This window comes from Ixodes scapularis, unplaced genomic scaffold, assembly GCF_016920785.2.
Source record: "Ixodes scapularis isolate PalLabHiFi unplaced genomic scaffold, ASM1692078v2 ptg000834l_1___fragment_1__unscaffolded, whole genome shotgun sequence".
Classification (NCBI taxonomy): Eukaryota; Metazoa; Arthropoda; class Arachnida; order Ixodida; family Ixodidae; genus Ixodes; species Ixodes scapularis.
This window is the reverse complement of record NW_024610050.1, coordinates 198,603-221,630: the sequence shown is the minus strand read 5'-3', so window position 1 is coordinate 221,630 and position 23,028 is coordinate 198,603. Positions and strand designations below refer to the sequence as shown.

At 46.5% G+C, this 23,028-nt stretch overlaps 1 pseudogene; it reads left to right on the top strand.

Annotated features, from left to right (window-relative positions):
- The window catches only part of LOC120842852, a 135,777-nt pseudogene extending 135,347 nt beyond the window's left edge, over positions 1 to 430 (top strand).
- The last annotated feature ends 22,598 nt before the right edge of the window (positions 431 to 23,028 follow it).

The window sequence follows — 23,028 nt, the reverse complement described above, 5'->3', positions numbered from 1 at the left end:
AAATTCCAAGCTTATTCTTACAGTTCGGATTGTGACGTTTTTCCGTAACAACTACGGTGCAAACAAATGTAAAACTGATTTTATCATAACGGGACTGAAAAAAAATTATATTAACTTTATTTTCATTATCCTTGCATGACCCTGTCAAAATATTCACCTCAAACAGGACTGTCAAGATGATGATCAAAGAACACTAAAAAATTGGGTTGAAGACTGGAAGAAGTATGAAGAAAAGGCCAGAAAATATATGTGCTCAAGAAAGTGAAACAAGTCTGCTTTTTCCCTACGTCACGTAGCAGGCCTCAAAGCTCCAATAATCTACGACCGCCTGGTGCAGTTACAGGTTCCTTCACAATGCACGTTGCGAATTAAAGGACTTAAAATATTTTTCGCTTTGCAAAACATTTTATTTGTGGAACATAAATGTTAGTAGTATACAACATCGTGTCCGTTTTTACTATCCGCTTTGTTTATGTTTTTGGGAACCGAGCATTTGTCTAGGTGCTCATGAGCACGTCCGAGAGGCCATGGAAAGGGCAGGTGTTTTGACATGGAAGATGCAGAGCCGGGTGTTTTCATAAGATAAATTATATTCATTTGCATAGTATACACCACATCAAATCTTTGACGTCACGTCGCTGCGTGGGCGCTGCTGTCAGTACTACGCTTGCGCAGACTTTCCCTTTCACGCGAGTCGGGTTTCTCCGGCTGCGCAGTGCCTACACCCGGTGTGAGCAAACGCGGGCTTGTTTGTAAACAGTGGGTTGGTCGATAGAATCTTCTAACCCTTCTCAAAGTACACAACAATAATTTATTTTAAACCGATTCATCTTGCCGAGATGACAAGAGTCACTGAGAGCGTTTGAAATTCAGGCTGTGAGTTCTTCAAATGTTGTTATCCGCTAAAGGCGGAATCACATTGAAAATGGAATGATTACAGAATGATGGGTGCTCTGTGTTTCGTAATGTCAGGGGCACGCTGCTTATGCAAAATACAAAAAAAAAACAGTCTGCCTACAGATTCGAAAACGAGTCGCCACGAGATCCATGCTTCGAGTTCTGCATGTCAATAAGTTGAAGGAGCAACTTGCCATGCGGCATGCGCCTCGTGTTTGCCGACTGTCATTTGTATAATGTATGAGCAGCAGGTTTCCTGCTTAAACTACCACTGATACGCTAGAAATATTTAAAAAAATCATATTTATGTTTTAATGAAACTTCAGTTTTGCGATGTCTAGTTTGGCAGTCACATTTATTGTTCTGTATACGTTCGTTTTATGAGGCTTTTCCCCACACGCCGGACTCCGACGCTTTCTGCTGCCACGCCGGACTACGGGAATATTGACACCTCGTGTCAACGGTTCGCTCGATGCACATCCTCATCGGATATCAGCCACATTTTGGTGAATCCGCACCCGCTCCGCATTAAGCCTAACGCCGGAGCGGGCGCTAGCGGCGGCCGGCGCTTCCGCCCTATGCTTGGCCATTCGCTTCTACAACCGCTACCTCCATATACCTATGACGCCTAAGCAGCAACTGTTGTCAAAACTCTTGCTGAGAACGCCTTCCAAGATTAAGGCATCACTGAAAGCTATCCCTTTACCACGCGCTGACTTTTCTATTGTCATCCCGATGGACACCCACGCAAGAGCGATCCCTCGGCAACTGACTTGGGAAACTGGCATTATGAAAGGAGCACTGACACAGGTCAAAATTGAAGTATGTTCGAGCGGAACTCTTAAGAGCCGTTTCCCACATGGGTGGCGTCCCCGTCGCCGTCGGCGTAACTGCTCGTTGCATTATGGGACATTCCCAAAATGACGTCACACGTAACGTCAAGTTTGAGATCACGAGGATAAACTTTTTCCGCTAAATTTAGTGGCAGACTTTTTCCGCTTAGCGGGGAAATTTAGCGGGAACATTTCATCCCGTCAGACGTGACGTCACGTTTGACGCCACGAGGGTAAAAGTTCCCACTAAATTTAGCGAAATCGTTTCCCTTGCGACGACACACGTGACCCTCCCCTCCGTACTCTCCCCTCCTCCTCCTCAAGAGCTGCGCTCTAACGTTTCCTTTTTTTTTTATTATCCTAAATGAATGAAAAGGAGGCCAGGACATTACACTTAATATTAAAAAAATCGTAATTCAGTATTAATGAAGTATAAAAACTAACGACGTTTACAATACTCATTATGACCGAATTAGAGCGCACCTCTTGAGAAGGAGGAGGTGAGGGTATATCCACGGTCCCCCTTCATACCCTCCCTTCCTCTCCTGCTCCCCTCCCATTTAGCGTTAAATTTTCGCTAAATTTTCCACCACATTAAGCGAAGTGTTTCCAGCTAAATCTAGCGAGAAAAAAACAATTCCTGCTAAATTTAGCTGGAAAATTACTAACATTTTCCGATAAATTTAGCGAAAAAATTCCCCTGCTGAATTCAGCAGAAAATTTTCCCGCCAAATGGTCCAATTTTACCCTTGTGACGATATCTTTGGAAACGTCCCATAATGCAATGCGCGGTTGCGCCGACGCTGACGGCGACGCCGACACCGGTTTACCCGGAATTGGGCACCGAAGAGCTGCGCTTTAAAATTGCAGAGGTTCACAAATCTCTGTAACACTAAATTAGAGCGCAACGCTTGAGGAGGAGGAGTGGAGGGTACGGGAGGAGAGTAGGCCCCTCCTACTCCTCCTTTTCTCCTCCCCCTGTCCTTCCACTCCCACCTCTGCTCCTCGTCATTCCCTTATTCCCTCCTCCTCCTACTCCCTCTTCTCGTCCCCTTCTTCTACCCTTCCTCCTCCTCCCCATTCCCAACTCCCCTCCTCCCCCTTCCTTACTGCTTCTTTCCTCCTCCTCCTCCTGCAAACCTTCCCCTCCTCCTCCGGCATACCCTACCCTCCTTCTCTTGCGTACCCTCCGATCCTCCTCCTCTGACCCTCCCCTCCTCCTCCATACCCTTCGCTACTCCCACAGTTTCCCCGTTACATTTAGCTGAAAAATGTATACTACGTGACGTCGAGAGCAATTCCATTACCCACTAAATTGAGCGGGGAACTGAATATCTGTTGAAATTAGGTGAAGTTAATTTTCCAGCTAAAACTAGCAGAGAAAATAAATTTGTTATATGAGACGTGACACCAATTCATGTGACGTCATTTTACCTGCTAAACGTAGCGGAGAAACTGAATTGGTTTTGAGGTAGCGTGACGTCAATTTTCCCGCTAAATTTTGCGGGCAATTGAATTGCTGTTGAGGCCACCTGAAGTCAATTTGCTGCTAAATATATAAAAAAGATTGAATTTGTTCATAAGTGACGTAACACGAAGTCATGGTACGTCATATTTCCCGCTAAATATTACGGGTAAAATGAATTACTGTTGATGTCACGGGGCGTAAATTTTCCCGCTAAATTTTGCGGGCAATTGAATTGCTGTTGAGGCCACCTGAAGTCAATTTGCTGCTAAATATATAAAAAAGATTGAATTTGTTCATAAGTGACGTAACACGAAGTCATGGTACGTCATATTTCCCGCTAAATATTACGGGTAAAATGAATTACTGTTGATGTCACGGGGCGTAAATTTTCCCGCTAAATTTACCGGGGTATCGAATTGCTGTTGAGCTCGCGTGTCGTCAATATTTCTGCTAAATCTAACAGCGAAACTGAATTTGTTCACAGGTGACGTGACACCAAATATGTGACGCCAATCTCCTCACTAAATTTAGCAGGGAATTGAATTGGAGTTGGAATCTCATGACGGTCAGTTTTTTCTCCAAATTTATCGGGGAATGTAATTGCTGTTGCGGTTACGAGACTTCAATTCTCCCGCTAAATCTAGAAGAGAAACGGAATTTCTTCATAGATGACATGACACCAAGTCATGTGACGGAATTTTCCCCGCTGGAGTTAGCCGGGAATTGAACAGGTGTGAGTAGGTCACGTGACGTCAATTTTTCCGCTAAATTTAGCGTGGTCATGCTGACGGGGACGCCGTGAAACTCGAAAACGGGCGCCTAAGAGGTGCTCTCTAAAAAAAAACATTCCCTAAAGCCGAATATAAAGCTCCCGCGCAGTCCGCGCAAGTGCAGTGACGTCAGTAGCTCCTGAGCCCCCTGCAATTCGAAATACTGATTTTAGTTTCTTTTCTCATGAACCAAAAAACGGATTGACTTCGTAATGGTTATATTAGAGAAATAATAAAAGACTGAGTATTATTGTGGCGCTACGTTTCCACACCTGAAAGCTAACCATTTTTAGGGGGAAATTATTTGCTTGAAAAAGCTTCTTTTTTTTTCCGTTCTTCATCAACATTTAAAAATAAACCAGGGACTCAATCCAAATTCAGGCGCAACAATATCGAAGACCAGGACTTCTTGAATATATCTCCCACAAAACCTTTTTTTTTTTTTTCAAACATTATCATTGTGATATATTTTAACCGAGTTTGTAGCCCTTCAAAATATCCTCAATCAAGCTTTGAGCTGGCGCCATCCAAGAATATGTCGAAAATACTACTTCTCGAATTTCCGCATGATGTTATTGCGCCCTGGACTACTTGCGTTGTGGTGACCCACGCGGCCAGGTTGCTCACCGTCCGATAGACCGGTTCTTGCCTCTCTCCTGCTTCGGGAGAACGTAGCGGAGGAGAGGAGAATTCCCGTCAACCAAGATGGTAAGTGAAAATAAACTAATTGAGTTTTGGTACGCGCGCTCTCTTGGTATCTTTACTTGACTTCGCTATCGCCATCTCAACAGCACGTTTAAGGTCTTTCAATTTGCTGTCGTGATTTTGAGAGGGAACGCCTCGCAAAAAGCAGACGGTGTTGGGTGTTTCTTTTTGTTCGGTGGCTAAGAATATTGCGTGTAGCGCTAGTGTGATTATACTCCGTCTCACCCTACGGTAGTCTAGGTCCCGAAGGCTAGCGGGCAGTGAACTACCTCAGAAAAGCTTACACCCGCATTGTGAAAGCGTGCGTGAGAGAAATTTCGTTACGCAGAGTACGAGGAGGACTAATCTTAAGCATGGGGTTTTTTGATGTGATAGCGTACTATATTATATTGGTGAAATGAAGGAACATGACATTTAGTTTCATAAACATCCATGAAACATTTCTTAAAGGGAAGATGGGGCGGTTCTGCATTTGAGAAAAAAAAAACTTGAATAGTGTTCACCTGGCAGTTAAACAATCAGATATCATGAGAGCAATTTCAAAATAGGGCTGAAGCCCACCTCCCTAGCATTGGGCAGCCAAAAGATCCGTCGATGACGTCATGTACAGCGACTGTCTTTCGCGTTTTCTCGCGTTTAACAATACTTGCTCAGCAAGTGGTTTGGGTATTCTGGTTCATGGGGTAATAATCCACTAGAATTCACTTCTAACTCATTTTTTTTTTTTTTTTTTTTTTTGTAGAAGCTCCGTAGCTTCCTTTCAAACGTGTCAACTGTTTGGAGAAGTCGGAGGGTGCTTAAACTTGTCAACTGATTGGAGAAGTTCGAGGGCGCGCAGACAACATTGACCTAAAGTCGTTTTACCTTAGCCATAACAATCCGATTCAATCTAAATATTTGTTTACGTAAAACCAGAGCATTCTCGTAAGACGTACCAGGACCCATATCTCCCTTCCACACGTGATCCGCACACACGTTCTCATGTCGAACCCCCGATCCGACTCATCACCACATTTTAGTGTCCACTGGTTCTGATTCCCGGTCCTCTTCGCCACTTCGCTCTCAGGCGGTATTCGATCTCTTCAGTAGTTTTCAGTAGTAGCAAGCAGACAGAGCCGCCACGAGGGCTCGATAAGCAGACGAAATACTCGCCCCCGCATGACGCCTCTAGGCGCACTGATACCTAGGGCGGAACAAATATACCATGGGGTTTCTCGGACCCGGCGGCCTGTAGCATTGTGCCCTAGTCCATCGTAGAATGACACGGAGTATAGCCAGTTCTCAGTCGCCTCTCGCGTCGTTTGAAGCACGTTCCGTTCTTAGTTGGTGTTTTGGAATCACCAAAATGCAAATTTTTTTTTTTTTTTTTTTTTTTTTTTTGCGGCCGCAAATTTATATTGCGTCTAGCGCGTTTTTGGGAGGATCTTCCGTTCTTGCCGGAAATAATCCCTGGAGAAGGGGAACAGAGGGGACAAAGGGCAAGCAAAAATCTCCAAACACAGCGAGGTGATGAAAATGGGGTGAAAGATTTCAATCTTCAAGACGTCCTTGCGTGAGGGCTTAAGTTAGCAACTGCAGGCAGTTAAAAGCTACCGAAGAGTCAAAGGGTAGCTACTGTCTTACCATTTTTTTTTTGTTCGACTTGAGAGAGGGCATCTGATCTGGCGATTTCAAATATTCTTCAAGGATGCATTTAAGCTGTTTACTAATTTTAAATGCAAAAGAAAAAAAAACATGCCAGTTCTTTGATTCTGATTTTATTTCAACATCCGCTTGGCATTTCAACTTGAGGAGGCTGATTTCTAACGTAATCAAACAAACATTGCGAAAGTGTATTCAGTGAAGTTGAATACAGAATAAGCTTTTTGGAAGTAGGCATCACACGTTGCTGCTTGGAAGTTGTGAAAGTCTGGCGCTGAAGATTCTTTGTTCGACCCTAACCAACACTCTTGAATCAGTCTTTTTTTTTTTAATAGATGCGAATGTTTTTGACAAGAACCTGCTCACCTTTCAGAATCCCGGAGAAAAGCTCACCGGAGAAAAGCTTACCGGTTGCAAGCTCACCGGAGAAAAGCTAATCGCAAAACCGGCGGATGCGGAGAATAGCTGGAAGGCCACTGATTGTGTGCGAAAAAAGCTCCCTGATTCTTTCTTCTTTTGTTTTATTATATGGCTGTTGATTCATCATGCGTAACATATATAAATTTTTCACGATTAAAATTCGACAGCTTTGTAAAAGACAAAAATGTCTTTTTTTGTATTATTTCTTAAGCTTATTGGGTATATTCCTCCAATATAAATATATGTGGGCGTTTTTTGTGGTCTACTCTCGATGCAACGGAAGCTTACGTGAACACATTATGAACCTGGAGTACAGGAAAAAGTTCGAAAACATTATAATGTCTGTCTTAAATATAAAAAAACTGTAAATGCCGAGAATCCGACATTGCATGCGCAACTATGCGGTGCCTGAAATACTCTTTAAGCTTTTTTTTTTTTTTCACCGTTGAAAACAGGATAAAACGGTCAGTAGGATATCGAGGTTTTTTTATCCCACGAATATGCACGTTTTCTAGCCTTTCGTGCTGGTGTTTCATTACGTCACATTTGTGCGATAGCGTCCTTCTACAGCCAGCCACCCATGACCTCCACATCTGCACACTGCCACCATTGTTACCCATGACCATTATAAAGACTAGTCTTCTGTTAGGTAGCGATACGGGCGAGTCGGTAAATAATAATAATAATAATAAATCCTTTATTGCACAGTCCTTTGTACAGTGAAATCGATGGCCGGCTTAAGCGCACAAGCGCTTGTGTGCGGGACCATGGCAACCCAGCAACGCACTCAAACAGTGCATACGTCTCGCTCAAAACAAAAGTAAATTATGGCAGTCAGATCTTGCCTAAAACAGGTTTACACAATGTTAAAATTGTGGTGACGAGTGCAGTGGGAAAATCGATGATACAAGAGAATTAATAACGTTTATATTTCAAACCGACAACACCATTCCTTGAGTATCTGTTTTGCTTCTTTTAAAGATGGCAAGTCGCATAAATCTTGAGAAAGTTTGTTAAAGTAGGAGGGAACATAGTATTTTCTTAGACGTCGTCCGTAATTTGTGTATACCATAGGGATAGAAAAGGTTTCCGAATGTCTTAGGGTCTTTTGTCTGTTGACTCTGCGCTTGTAATTATTATTATAATAATATTTTATTAGAACAACAAACTCCCTTAATTCCTCAATTTGCAATATTTGGAGGGCGGCCAATTTTTCTGCTTTATCAAGGTTTTTATATTTCGAACCATAGGCAATGATAGTTGCAATTTTATAAATTAGTTTATTTAATTTTTGCTTTCGGTGAGAAGAACAGGAGCCATACACAGTGGTTCCATACCGCAAGAGAGAGCAGCCGAGCGCTTCGTAAACTTTTTTTCCTGAGTGTAATATCACACATATTTCTTAGTTTATACATATTTATTTTTTTATTTATTTCAATACCCTCAGGGCCCATAGGGCATTACAGAGGGGGCGGGGCATGTAAGAATTCACTCAAAAGAAAATACAAACGTAAAAGGCAGTGATTAAAACACAATCAATTTGACAAAATATTAACAAAAGTTATTAGTAAGCGCTTTTTTAAATAAATCAAGTGCTGGGATAGCTGCTAAAGATGCTTGAAGGTGGTTCCACTCAGAAGACCTTCTTGGTATGAAGGAGTCGTTGTATGGTGATGTCTCACAGTGAGGAATGCCGACCTTGAAACGATGATCAATGCGTGAAGAGATATATGCGGGGTTAAGGAAAAACTTATGTTTTAGTGAAGCGTTGAAGTGATAAATTTTGTAGAAAAGGCATAGACGAGATATTTTTCGCCGTAAGGAAAGAAGAGGCAGGGACAATGAGGTTTTCCTAGATGATACCCTAGCGGTGCGATGATAGTTAGAATAGATAAAACGTCCTCCACGATTTTGAACAGCTTCAACGCCAAACCCCAATCGTAGGCGTTTTACTAAATTTTCAATGTGGCTATTCCATGTTAAGTTTTCATGAAAAGTTATTCCTAAATATTTTGTTTCTTCAATATATGTTAATGGAGAGCAAATACAAGAACCACAGTCGCTTGAATGTAAAAAGATAGGATGTATAAGGTTTACTCTTTTTTATGCGCCCAGAAGCACATTAAGTTGGTTTTTGTTTTATGCACAAATATTGTATTCCATGAAAACCAGTTTGCTAGACTATTTATATCACTTTCAAATGTGAGAACAGCGTCATCGTAGTTTTTGTGTGCTAATACAATCGCAGCGTCGTCCGCGTATTGAAATAGCTTAGACTTGAGGAGTATATTGTCTAAATCATTTATGTAAATATTGAATAGTATGGGACCTAAAACCGATCCCTGAGGCACCCCAGAGGTTACGAGCAAAGGTTCACTAAAACTGCTTTCTATCCGTACTGGTTGTGCCCTGTTGTGCAAGTAATTCTTAAACACTGAAGAAAGGGACCTCTAAAGCCCATGTTTTCTAATTTACTTAATAACAACTCGTGATCAATTGTATCAAACGCTTTTTTTAGGTCTAAAAAAGCGCTAAGATGATATGATTATTTTCTATTTTTTCGTTAATATAGTCAGTAAAATCTTCTAGTAGAAGAGTTGTACTTTTTTGCTGTCGGAATTCATACTGACAAAGTTTTCACAAAATGATTGCATAATTTTGACTATATACTTTTCTATAATCTGTGATATAACTGGTAAAATAGCTATGGGTCTGTAGTTGGACATCACCTTTTGACTACCCTTTTTGTATACTGGACGGACTAGTGCCACCTTAAGCATATCTGGAATTCTCCCTATTTCTAAAATACCGTTAATTATGGCACGCAGAATACTTTTTAGTTTTTCAAAGTTATAGAATATATCTCTTACTCTAATCCGATCACATCCCTCTGGCTTAGTGAGTGGCATTTTTTTTTTTAATATCTCGCAGAGGTCTTGCGCAGTCATGGGCGGCAAGTAGGCAGAGTTTTGTGAAGTAGAGACACTATACCGCGTGTGGGTTTCGGTGCTTGGTTTTGCAGATCCTGTATTTCCTTCACAAAGCTGTGATTAAACTTATTGCTTAAAGTGTCAAATTCTGTTCCAAAACGCTTTCGTATGACCTCATCAACGCTGTCTTTCGAGGTTTACGTGCCCTACTGAAAAAGACTTTTTACCGGAATATCATTTCCAGTAAACTTTTATTTTACAGGGTAATGGGACACTTTTCCCTTCCGGTAAAGCCGACATTTACTGGAATGTCACCGGAGTTTTTATCGGAACGTCACCGGACGTTTCCACCGAAATATCACCAGTTTTTTTACCGCAATTGCATTTCCAGCAAAAAAAAAAATATATATATATTGTCCTTAATTATGGTGGGACTTTTTTCACTTCCAGTAAATCTACAATTCACCGAAACTTACCGTGTTTTAGAGCGCAGCTCTTAGGGGCCCGTTTCCGGCTTGAGCGGCGTCGCCGTCGCCGTCGGCGTAACCGCGCGGTGCATCATGGGAAATGTCCCATAATGCACCGCGCGAGCCCCCCCACCGGGGTCACGTGACCTCGTGGGGGTCACGTGACGCCCCGAGGTCACGTGACTCCCCTGAGGTCACGTGACCCCCTCCTCAAGGTCACGTGACCCCCTCCTCGAGGTCACGTGACCCCCCGAGGTCACGTGACCCCCGCCGATGTCGCGTGACCCCCCGATGACGTCATCGTCACTGATGACGTCACCGGCATTCACATCGTCATCGTCATCATCACTGATGACGACACCAGCATCCACATCGTCATCGTCATCATCACTGATGACGTCACCGGCATCCACATCGTCATCGTCATCATCACTGATGACGTCACCGGCATCCGCATCGTCATCGTCATCCTTACTGATGACGTCACCGGCATCCACATCGTCATCGTCATCATCACTGATGACGTCACCGGCATCCACATCGTCATCGTCATCATCACTGATGACGTCACCGGCATCCGCATCGTCATCGTCATCATCACTGATGACGTCACCGGCATCCCCATCGTCATCGTCATCATCACTGATGTCACCGGCATCCACATCGTCATCGTCATCATCACTGATGACGTCACCGGCATCCACATTGTCATCGTCATCATCACTGATGACGTCACCGGCATCCACATCGTCATCGTCATCATCACTGACGACGTCACCGGCATCCGCATCGTCATCGTCATCATCACTGATGACGTCATCAGTGACGTCACTGATGTCGTCACCGGCATCCGCATCGTCATCGTCATCATCACTGATGACGTCATCAGCGACGTCACTGATGACGTCACCGACATTCGCATCGTCATCGTCATCATCACTGGTGAAGCCATCAGTGACGTCACTAATGACGTCATCGGTACCCGCATCGTCATCGTCACGGATGACGTCATCAGTGACGTCAGTGATGACATCATCGGCATTGGGGTTCACGTGACCCCCAAGGTAACGTGACCCCCCCCCCCTGGTTAGTTTACCCCCCCCCCCCCCCCCGTGCCCTTCCCTCCTCCTCCTCAAGAGCTGCGCTCTAATTCGGCGTTACAGGGAGTTGTAAGCGGCTTTCATTTTTAGAGCGCAGCTCTTAGGGGCCCGTTTCCGGCTTGAGCGGCGTCGCCGTCGGCGTCGGTGTAACCGCGCGGTGCATCATGGGAAATGTCCCATAATGCACCGCGCGAGCCCCCCACCAAGGTCACGTGACCTCGTGGGGGGTCACGTGACCCCCCGAAGTCACGTGACTCCCCTGAGGTCACGTGGCCCCCTCCTCGAGGTCACGTGACCCCCCGATGACGTCATCGTCACTGATGACGTCACCGGCATCCACATCGTCATCGTCATCATCACTGATGACGTCACCGGCATCCACATCGTCATCGTCATCATCACTGATGACGTCACCGGCATCCACATCGTCATCGTCATCACTGATGACGTCACCGGCATCCGCATCGTCATCATCACTGATGACGTCACCGGCATCCACATCGTCATCGTCATCATCACTGATGACGTCACCGGCATCCACATCGTCATCGTCATCATCACTGATGACGTCACCGGCATCCGCATCGTCATCGTCATCATCACTGATGACGTCACCGGCATCCACATCGTCATCGTCATCATCACTGATGACGTCACCGGCATCCACATCGTCATCGTCATCATCACTGATGACGTCACCGGCATCCACATCGTCATCGTCATCATCACTGATGACGTCACCGACATCCGCATTGTCATCGTCATCATCACTGATGACGTCATCAGTGACGTCACTGATGTCGTCACCGGCATCCACATCGTCATCATCACTGATGACGTCATCAGCGACGTCACTGATGACGTCACCGACATTCGCATCGTCATCGTCATCATCACTGGTGAAGTCATCAGTGACGTCACTAATGACGTCATCGGTACCCGCATCGTCATCGTCACTGATGACGTCATCAGTGACGTCAGTGATGACATCATCGGCATTGGGGGTCACGTGACCCCCAAGGTAACGTGACCCCCCCTGGTTAGTTTAACCCCCCCCCAGTGCCCTTCCCTCCTCCTCCTCAAGAGCTGCGCTCTAATTCGGCGTTACAGGGAGTTGTAAGCGGCTTTCATTTTTTTTTTCTTTTTTTGGACGTCAACGGAACGCACTGAGGAAGAAGCCTGTGAACCGTGGGTGGATATGTTTACCAGACGGTGGACGATTCGGTAGAAATTAAAGTAGTTAGTCCATATAGACCTGAAGGTTCCATGTATTTATTTAACAGCTGTTATCGCGGCAAGGGGCAATGAACCAAAGATGGCTGTACTTCAGTCAGCAATGTTCCCTTATATTCAGCAATACTAACTAACTAGACACATCTACGCCGAGGACACAACTGATCTCAAGACTAAGACGGGTGGGCTGCCTTTCGGTGTTTAAAAAGTTACAAATCAAGTCAAGTATAGGGGTGCGTTACCTCTTGGGGGTACGGTGTTCTCGGGATTTCATGGTAAACTGGTCAAATAAGGTCCCTCGTCGGAGTTTATCTTCTATGTAGGGTGGTCATAATGGTGGGAAACTGGGTGCTAGCCCATTCAGCAAACATTTATTTCCTCGCTGCATACACCTTTCAACCACAACTTGAGTTGTTATTGATACGTTTCCAAACTGATAAAAACAATGCGTGATGGAATCCCAAAAGTGCCCAGAGAATATGTTAGGTACAACATCACATTAGGTTTTATTCAATTTAGGACTTGGTGCTGGTGAGTGACATTTTCAGAACATGCCACTTTCCAGGGTTGCTAGAACGAAACGGCGAGCACACCTGCAATTTGTAACTTAAGGGTTAATGTTTCTTCTATTCGGTGGCGTATCTGAAGAAATCAGCAGTGCCCCTCAATTAAATTGCTCAAGCTGCTCTTATTCTGGCATTTAGATATTAAGAAGCAGGAATGATATATAACACAACCTCAAGTGGGCCCCTACTAATCAATTCTGTAGCACTTGCCTGCAAAACTTTAAAAAGTTTCAGATGCACTCCTGATGCTGCCTACATTCAACTAAATTTTTATGGACCACTCATGAACTTTGATAAACTGTCCACTCTTAATAGTTTGTCTCGCACGCCCACATCTCTGCTTTTTCTTAAACTATACCCTATTGAAAAATATTTTTTACCGGAATGTCATTTCCAGTAGGTCTATTTTACTGAATTATGGGACTGTTTTCACTTCCAGTAAAGCCGTAGTTTACCGAAATGTCGTCGGATTTTTACTGGAAGGTCACCAGTTCCTTTATAGGAACGTTACCGGATTTTTACCAAAATGTCACCAGATACTTTACCAGAATGTCGCCGGATTTGTACCGGAAGTTTATTTCCAGTAAAATATATTTTACTGGATTATGGGACTCTTTTCACTTCCAGTAAAGCCAGAATTTACCAGAAGATCACCAGATTGGCCGAAGTTTACCGTGTTTTTTCTTTCTTTTTTCGGACGTCAACGGAAGGCACTTAGGAGGAAGCCTGCGAACCGTGGTTGGTTATGTTTACCAGATGCTGGACGATTCGTTAACAATTAAAGTGGTATAGTCCATATAGACCTGAAGGTTCTATGTATTTATTTAACAAGGTCGATACCAGTGAAACAATTTGCACAGCTGTGGACAAAAGCAATCAGACTAAATAGGAACAACCAAGTTCTTTGCCGCAAAATATATCTTTCAAGGTACTCACAATGCCGCTGGGTAAATTCCTAGGAGCACGGTAGTTCAACTAATAAAACCGCGCAGGTGCACCACGCGGACACCAACACGTATACTGTCAGCAGCACGTTTAGCGAAAACCACGAACGCGCGGAGCGAACATCCGCCGCCGTTGAGAAATCCCGGGCACACTCACGATGTCGTCCCTGATGCCGTCACCGCGGGTGCACCAGGCGTCAGTAGCACGTTTAGCGAAAACCACGACCACGCGGAACGAACATCCGCCGTCGTTGAGAAATCCCGGGCACACTCACGATGTCGCCCCTGATGCCGTCACCGCGGGTGCACCAGGCGTCAGTAGCACGTTTAGCGAAAACCACGACCACGCGGAACGAACATCCGCCGCCGTTGAGAAATCCCGGGCACACTCACGATGTCGTCCCTGATGCCGTCGCCGCGGGTGCACCAGGCGTCAGTAGCACGCTTAGCGAAAACCACGAACGCGCGAAATGAACATCCGCCGACGTTGAGAAATCTTTGGCACAGTCTTTTTCGCTCGCTGGATGCTTCTGAAGACGGGCGGACAAAGAGGCCTAAGAAACAGGTCACTGAAAAATACATTCTTTTCATCTGCACACTCAGCTGCTTTGGAAGATACAGGTCGCACACACAGAACAACAAGCCGAGACTGAGCGTTCGTTCCTGGCCGGCCGTGGCTCGTTGACGGACAAAGAAACCGGTTTTCTTTTTAAAAAAATAAGTCAGCAAAACGACCCTCTTGCATTTCCCTACGAACCCAATGCGAGGGAGAGAGGGTGCGTGGGGACTCGTCCTTGGTGCGAGACGCCATAATTACACACCCGGCCCCCGGCTCGTCTCGGCTTCCCCCTCCCCTCGCGTCGGCTTCGAGTGAAGGTCGGTAAACAGGGAAGCGAGTCACCCGTTTCGGTTAAGATTTCTAGGAAAACCGGGTCGTCTGGTATACGAATGGGGCTGCCGGTGACATTCCACTGAAATCTGTTTGCCGGGAAATAATCTACCAAAGACTGGTAAACTGGTTTTGGATGAAAACGGGTGAAAGTGCCCACCTTTTTGTATCGTCAAGACAGTTCACTGCACGCACTTCTCGAGAATTGCAATGTCGTCCCGAGCTAAAACTCGCACTCACGAGAATTCCGCTTCAGCGGTCTCGTACCTGCTCTGGCCCAGACTTTGGCCTGTCGCAAATATCAAGTTGCCGGTGATCGCTGCCCACATTTTTGGATCGTCAAAACAGTTCGCTGCGCGCACTTCTTGCAGAATTGCAACGTCGTTTCGAGCTAAAAAACGCACTCACGAGAATGCTGCTGGATTGGCGGCCGCCATTACAAACACAGTCCAACTGCTCGTCTTGGCTTCCTTGACTTCAGCCGTCCCCCTTGCGTCGGCTTCCAGTGATGTTCAATGTCCGGCAAACGAGAGTGGCTTCCGGTAGGATTCCAGCGGCGGGTAATCGAAAGTGGTTCTGGTATAACTTCCAGCGAAAGGGGCTACGCTGGTTTCTGGTGAAAATGAGTGGAAATTAACCCGTTTCCACAGAATGTCACTGGACGTTTTTGCCAGATTTTTGAATAGGGTAGAGATTGACTGCAAGAAGCTTTGTATCCCCTTAAGTCTCTCAGGATGCCAGGAGTTCCACCCGAGTCCTTGAGGGACAACTCGTCAAAGGAAAATTGCGCGAGGGGGCCAATTTGTACAGGTCAACTTGTCGAAGGGCGATTCGTCGCAAGGGGCAACACGTCGAAATTAGATTTGTCGAACTGTCCAGTACATGGTAAAAGGAAAAGCCTGTTTCCTCCTAACTTCTGCCCTCAAGTTTCATTTATTTTCATTGCAAAGAGAATGTCCTGATCGGGGGGGGCTATGTGCGGCAAATGTTTTGTTTCTCCTAAAATAAAACGAAAGTGACGATATCACGTCTGATTGGCTAGAAGCACAAATAACGAAAGACGGAACTTCCATTATTTGAGCCTCTAACCAATCAGACGGGATATCGTCACTTCTGTCACTTCCGTTTCTTTTTAGAAGAAACACAACATTTGTCGAATATGGCACCCCCCCCCCCCCCCAGGTTTCCGAGTTGAAAGGGAACTCACAAGAAGTTCAAGACAGGAAGAGACGTTGAGACAAGTGGAGATATGTGTCATCCCACCATTATCCTCCTCGTTACTTTCAACTTTGTTGTTTAGTTGAATGCCAACGGGAAGGAGATGTTTCTGTTCGTTCTCTTTTCTTCTCTTGTATATGCGTGAGCTTTTTTTTTTCCTTTTTCTGTCGATTGTTGTTGAAATTTATGTGTAATTTTACTTGTTATATAAATGTCTGCGTAGTTTGGGGACAAGGTGCGTTGTCCAGTTTCTGTCCTCCGGGTTTTGTTCGGTATGAACAGTTTTCAGTTGCAGCCTTTTGAATAGTAGCTGGTTATGAAATGGCTCGCCGCACCTGATAAGGGCCACCAGCTAGCTCCTTTTACACTATTTAAGACGATCACAGTTCGAGTTTGGTCTTATCTTGTTTGCTGGTGATAGAGTTTCTAAGCAGGGAATTTTTAACATGTGCATGTGTTCTGAGACAAGAGTTAAATGCAATGCAGCAACGGAATGGCCCTTTAGACGAGCGGCGACAAATTGGACTTTTTGACAAATCGCCCCTCAGTGAGCACCCTACTTCGAAAGGATTAATTCGACCAATTGTCCTTCGGCGAATTGGATTTCGACGATTTGGCCTAGACCCGAATGTCAGTGGAAGCCCACACCTCAAATGTTGCTTCCTATCATGGTCACAAAGGAATAACCTCTATGTCAGGCTAGTGACCCTCACTATCTGCCTAGTCGTGTAGGCATGGGAATACCTTCAACTAGCCCAGCGTGTTGAACTTGTCTGAGATGTAACTGCACCACCATCATCATTACATCTGCATGGTGCCTCTAGAAAACTGTTCGTTTTCAGTCAGTTTCCAATGCAGCGGCGTCTTGAGGATAAACCCAGGATGTAAAATAAAAGGAGGCGATTCATCCTGAGTACATTCAGTGATTGAGCCCTTGACCCTGCACTTAGGAAGCCGAAACAGAGCCTCAGCGCCACAAAGGCTGCCAGTCAAACAAAAAAGAAACAGTATTTGCTGCGCTAAATTTTAGTAAGTCATTTTGTGGAAAAATGTTGGTAGCTATTTTAGGGAAAAAATATTTGAAAATCAGTTCGTTAAGGTACATCAGTGATGTTTATGGCATCCAGATACTCATGTTTCCATAATACAACTAAAGTATCCAAGAGGAAGATGTTTGGGACCCATTTGAAATGTCTCCTTATTTAGTTCACAAACCTTCCACGACATAAGCAATGGTGCAAAGTCCACCCGTGAAAAAGGTGTAGTTCAACCTAAAATATCAACACCCGAAAAAAAAATGCTTCGCCGAATACGAAAAGGTGGTACACGTTTATATCATGTTGTGTATCAGATGAAAAAAAGTTTTTTTATAATGGTGTGACAGGATGATTACGGATGAATGGAGAGGGAGAGGGCACGGTTAGATGAGGTGTGTGAAGCTCATCGCCTTAGGGTAGGTGGGTGAAGAGTCCAGGATCTCGATCCTGCATGGGCTGTCTTTGCTTGGGGTTACCCAGTGCTCATATAATTGAAGTCGTGCATTTTGCGGAATGCTGAGGAGTGCATATTGCCTTTGTGGCTTGTTTACCTTGCATTCATAGGTTTACATGTAGCCGGGGTTTTGCATGTCGTGCAGTTAAGTTTGGGACCAGGGTCGTCTTCTTAGTGAAATTTCTAAATATTCCTCCTCAGCACAGGTGTTAGGCAAGCGTTGGTAGCGACGGATCGACGGTATGCCTTCCCCCACCTTCAGTAATGGGATTAAAGAGGGAAACCTCGTCACATTTTTGATCGCTGACAGATAAAGATGTCGTTTCGGGGTCAATACACCATAAGAGAACTGTGTAACCAACCTCACTGGGGGGTGAAAACTGGTGGCACTCAGTTCATTTAATGACGTTTCCCTGACAGTTAATTTCCCTGATATGCAATGTTTCATCAACAGCTTCTTTTTCGCGACAAAGACTTGGAAATATACTATTCGGTGGCATTCATATCGTCGGCATGTGAAGAGGGCTTCGGGGGCCTCATTTAACGAAACGGCGGCGCATTCCCCTATTATTAAGCCCAGTTTGCTTAACGGTTGGCGGTTCAGACTAGGTGCGGTGCGCCAACTCGAGCATGGGATTATATTTCAACTCCCGGAGCCATCGGCATCACCAGGTGGGGTAGAGGGGGGGGAGGGGGGGGAGGGGGGGGGAAAGGGCGACAGTCCCGGGTGCAGCGCTCAGGGGGGGTGCCGCTGGGTAGTGAAGGGAGGGGGGTGAAATGACAAAGAATCATTCACCAAAGAAGCGACAAAAGGAAAGAGAGGGGGGGGGGATTGCGGCGGCCCACTGCACCGGGTTCCACTGATTAGTAACGCCACTGATCCGAGCGTAGTGACGCTAAGCAAGGGTTCACCGTGCGAAATAGCGGTCTGTTTGGTAATGTACCTTACCACACGACCCCGAAGGGCGCCCTACTACAGCTCCGGTATCCGAGTACGCTATCAATGAAATGATAGGAACCCGTTTCTTCGTGTTTGTATCGACACACGACCTTTCTAGGAGTTTACGAAAGGCCACTCATTAGTTACTTTGTTCATTCCACGTCCGCGATCAAGTTCAAGCGGCTACTGCGACACCGTTTCCAGAGCTGCTCGGGGGCTCAAGGTCATAGCCAAGGGAACAGAACTCTATGCCCTTCCGCGCTTCCGCCCCGGTGACCGCGCCGATGTCTATCTGCGGCGCCGAGTGGTTTGTGTATCAACTGACAGACAGAATCGGGACTGGCCGACCGCAATCCTTCCGCGCGACTCCGCGCTCCCATCGGCGCGCGATTGCTGCCTGGGCGTGGACGAAGCGTATATCGGTCGCAATAGGGAGTATTCACTAGCGGCCATATCTGTGTGCGCGAATGCTGAGCGCGTGCTGACGGCGAGCTTCCACACTTCTTTTGCAACGTGCAATCAGCACCATCAAGAGTGCCGTTTTAGCAGCCTATTGATATGAGCTCGTTCTGAGCATGCGCTCTAAACGGCACCCACAAATATGGCGTCCAGTGAATGCTCCCTATATATCAAACTGGCAGCAAGGTGTATCTCCATGCCGGCGTTCTGCGACGCGCGTCCGCGACAGATCAGATGGCTCAGCTTTCCGTGCACCATCTTAAAAACAGAGTGATCGAGTCAGCCGCTAAGAAAAAGTGTGAAGTCGTGAAAAGCATTCCGCCGTCTCGTCCGCAATAATAAAACTTAAGCACCATAAAAAGTTCCGTCGTGTGAGTGCATTGTTTCTGTTTCAATTTCAATTTAGTTTATTTTGCAGAGACTGGAGGGACTCGGACAAAATGCTGCTAACAGCAGCTTGATGGGGGTTTGAGTGTCACGCCCAGATAGTCGGCGGATCATTGGATGTAATCGATAGAAAATTCGCATTCGCACGTCATTTGACGTACCAATATATTTGAACGAAATTTGAGCGGTTTCAGCGATGGCCAGTTTTTTTTTTGCATTTTATTCGACGACCGCGCTGGGCTGGCCTGTGGCAAGCCACTAAACGAATGATAAATTAGTTGGGGCAATGGTGCGAGCATTTCGCATTTCGGGGACCAGGTGCTGAAGATGCTACCTCATCTGGTGCGAGCAACTGCTGCTTATGCTCCTCCCCACTTCTCAGTAAGTCCCAGTTGACCGTGGTTGGTCCCCCAGTTTTGCACACGGCACATAGTTCCAACCAGATGGTCCCTGCGAGGAGCAAATGGAAACTCAAGGGTCTGTAGCGGTCATCGCGCCAGCTCTTGAAAGAGGAAAGAAGAGGACGACACGGAAAAAAGGCTCGCGAGCAAGTTGAGCGGCTAGGTTCCGAAGGCCGTGACAGCAATCTGCACTTGATATGTAAATAATGTATATATAAATACTGATTGCAAAAAGTGGTGACCCGGACGTCCCGACAGAACACCAAGGTGAGCAGCAATGGCAACGGACGGCTCTCCTGCAGCGCCGCAGCCCCAAGTCGCGGCCCTCGCCGTCCGCCTTCCGCCATTCTGGCCCGCGGATCCACAGTTGTGGTTAGCGCAAATATAGTCAAAATTTGCCTTGCGGCGCATCACGGGCCAGCAGACGCGGTTCCATCATGTCGTAAGCGGGTTGTCATCAGCAGATGCAGCGGAGGTGCGCGATATTATCTTAGCACCACCCACGCTAACACCCTACGACACCCTCAAGGCAGAACTAGTTCGACGCACCAGCCTATCCGAACAACGACGGCTACAACAGCTCCTGACTGCAGAAGAGCTGAAACAAAACACCCTCTCAGTTACTGCGTCGGATGAGGCACTTGTTGGGAAACGCCACCATTGAGGACTCACTTCTGCAACAATTGTTCCTGCAGCGTCTGCCCAACGACGTCCGTATGATGCTCGCGTCAGACGACAGCGCATCCCTGGATGACCTCGCAAAGGTGGCAGATCTCATTGTCGACGTATCAACGACACGCCGTCCAGAAGTTTACGAAACAACTCGATCTCCACAACAGCCCTCAGATTTCTGCACCGCCATGGAGCGACGCATGGATCAGTTGACAGAAATGGTGGCTGCTCTTCGCCCTTCACGATCGCCATCACAACGTCGAAGTAACTCGCCAGCCCGCCGACGTAGCAAGTCCTACAGTCCTGCTAACCAACAATGTTGGTATCATCGTACATTCGGCTCCCGCGCCCAGAAATGCACTTGTACGGCGCCGGGAAACAGCAACGCCAGCTACTAGCGACGACGAGTACGCCTGTCCGGTTGCAACGTCGTCCTTGCCTGTTTTTTCTCCCAGATAGGGACACAAAAATTCGTTTCCTAGTTGACACTGGCGCCAAGGTGTCTGTATTGCCTCCAACCGCTCAAGATCGTCGTAATCAGCAACCCTCGCAACTTAAGGCAGCTAACGGCACTGTCATTCCCACCTACGGAGTCCGCACTCTCACGATCAACCTAGGATTGCGTCGAGTTTTGCGTTGGATTTTCACTATCGCAGACATCCAACATCCAATCCTCGGAGCAGATTTTCTACAACACTACAACCTCCTTGTGGACATCCGCAACCATCGTCTCATCGATGCCACCACGCTCCTTTCTGTATCAGTGACGCGCACGAAGCTGCAATCAATTGGACTGGCTCACTGCTCGTCCCGACAGATTCTCCCTAGATTGATATTATGCAAGAGTTCCCTTCCCTAGTACGTCCCTGCACTTTCACAAGTCAAGTCAAACACAACGTCCAACATCACATCGAGACGACAGGACCCCCCGTTTATTCACGACCCAGAAGGCTTCCTTCCGGAAAATTCCGGACCGCCAAGCAAGCTTTCGACCATACGCTCGAATTGGGCATAATACGGCCCTCCTCCAGCTCGTGGGCTTCACCGCTACATATGGTTCCAAAATCGACACCTGGCGACTCGCGCCCCTGCGGGGATTATCGCGCCCTCAATCAAGCCACCACCCCTGATCGCTATCCGATGCCCCACATCCACGATGCTGCGTCAATTCTCGATGGTGCAATCATATTTTCAAAAGTAGATCTTGTTCGCGCGTACCATCAGATACCGGTCGCACCTGAAGATATCTCAAAAACGGCAATCACCACACTATTCGGACTCTTCGAATTCATTCGGATGCCTTTCGGACTACGAAATGCTGCCCAGACTTTTCAAAGATTTTTAGATCAGGTCCTCCGCGGATTACCTCTTGTGTACGCCTATCTAGACGACATCCTTGTTGCGAGCAGATCCGAAGACGAACACAAGCACCACCTTCGCAGCCTCTTCCAACGACTCGACGAAAATGGCCTCATGATTAATACTTCCAAATGTCATTTCGGTGCTACGAGCCTCTCTTTCCTGGGCCATCAAATTGACCGTCATGGCCTAAGACCACTTCCCAGCAAAGTGGACGCCATACGAGAGTATCCGCAACCTCAGTCTGCGCGCGCTCTTAGAGCTTTTCTAGGCTTAGTTAATTATTATCGACGTTTTGTTCCTCACTGTGCTACATTGTTTCAGCCTCTTCAAGATATTCTTCCACCGTCGAAAACAGGCCTTCCTAAATGGACTGATGCGGCTACACAGGCATTCACCAGCATCAAGACACACATCGCGCGTGCCACCTTGCTTCGACATCCAAAAGCAGACGCACCGACATGCCTGCTTACTGATGCCTCAGATGTCGCAGTAGGCGCTGTCCTCCAGCAGTTTATGAACGGCGAATGGCAACCGATTTCATTCTTTTCCCGCAAACTTACAACTACAGAGCGACGCTATAGCACTTTCGGTCGGGAGCTCCTCGCCGTCTATTCGGCAATCCGCCACTTTCGACACTTTTTGGAAGCTCGATCATTTCACATCCTAACTGATCATAAACCTCTGGCGGGCGCCATACAATCACTCACGCCAGACAGCGGACATCATTCTCCAAGAGAACTACGCCAAATGTCTTTTATCTCGGAATTCACAACGGATATACGACACATAAAGGGCACGGAGAATGTAGTCGCAGACACATTGTCTCGACCAAGCATAGCCCCAGTCACTGGTGCTAATTCCGCGCCTCTGACTCCAGCCGCACTGGTCGATGCCCAGCATATGGACTCAGAACTTCATAGACTTCGAACTACACCGGGAGCACTACACCTCAGAGACATCAGTCTCCCTGGGCTAGAAAGGACCCTGACTTGCGACATGTCTGCCGGCTCTCCCCGCCCATTCGTTCCCTACTCGTTAAGGCGGCAACTTTTCGACTCGCTACACGGGTTATCCCATCCAGGCATACGAGCAACACAGAAGCTCATAACCTCTCGATATGTCTGGCCAAACATAAACATTGATGTGAGAAGCTGGGCTAAAAATTGCCTGGCATGTCAAAGAGCGAAGATTCAGCGACACACAATATTCGATAATTTAGATCACTCCGGTTTACA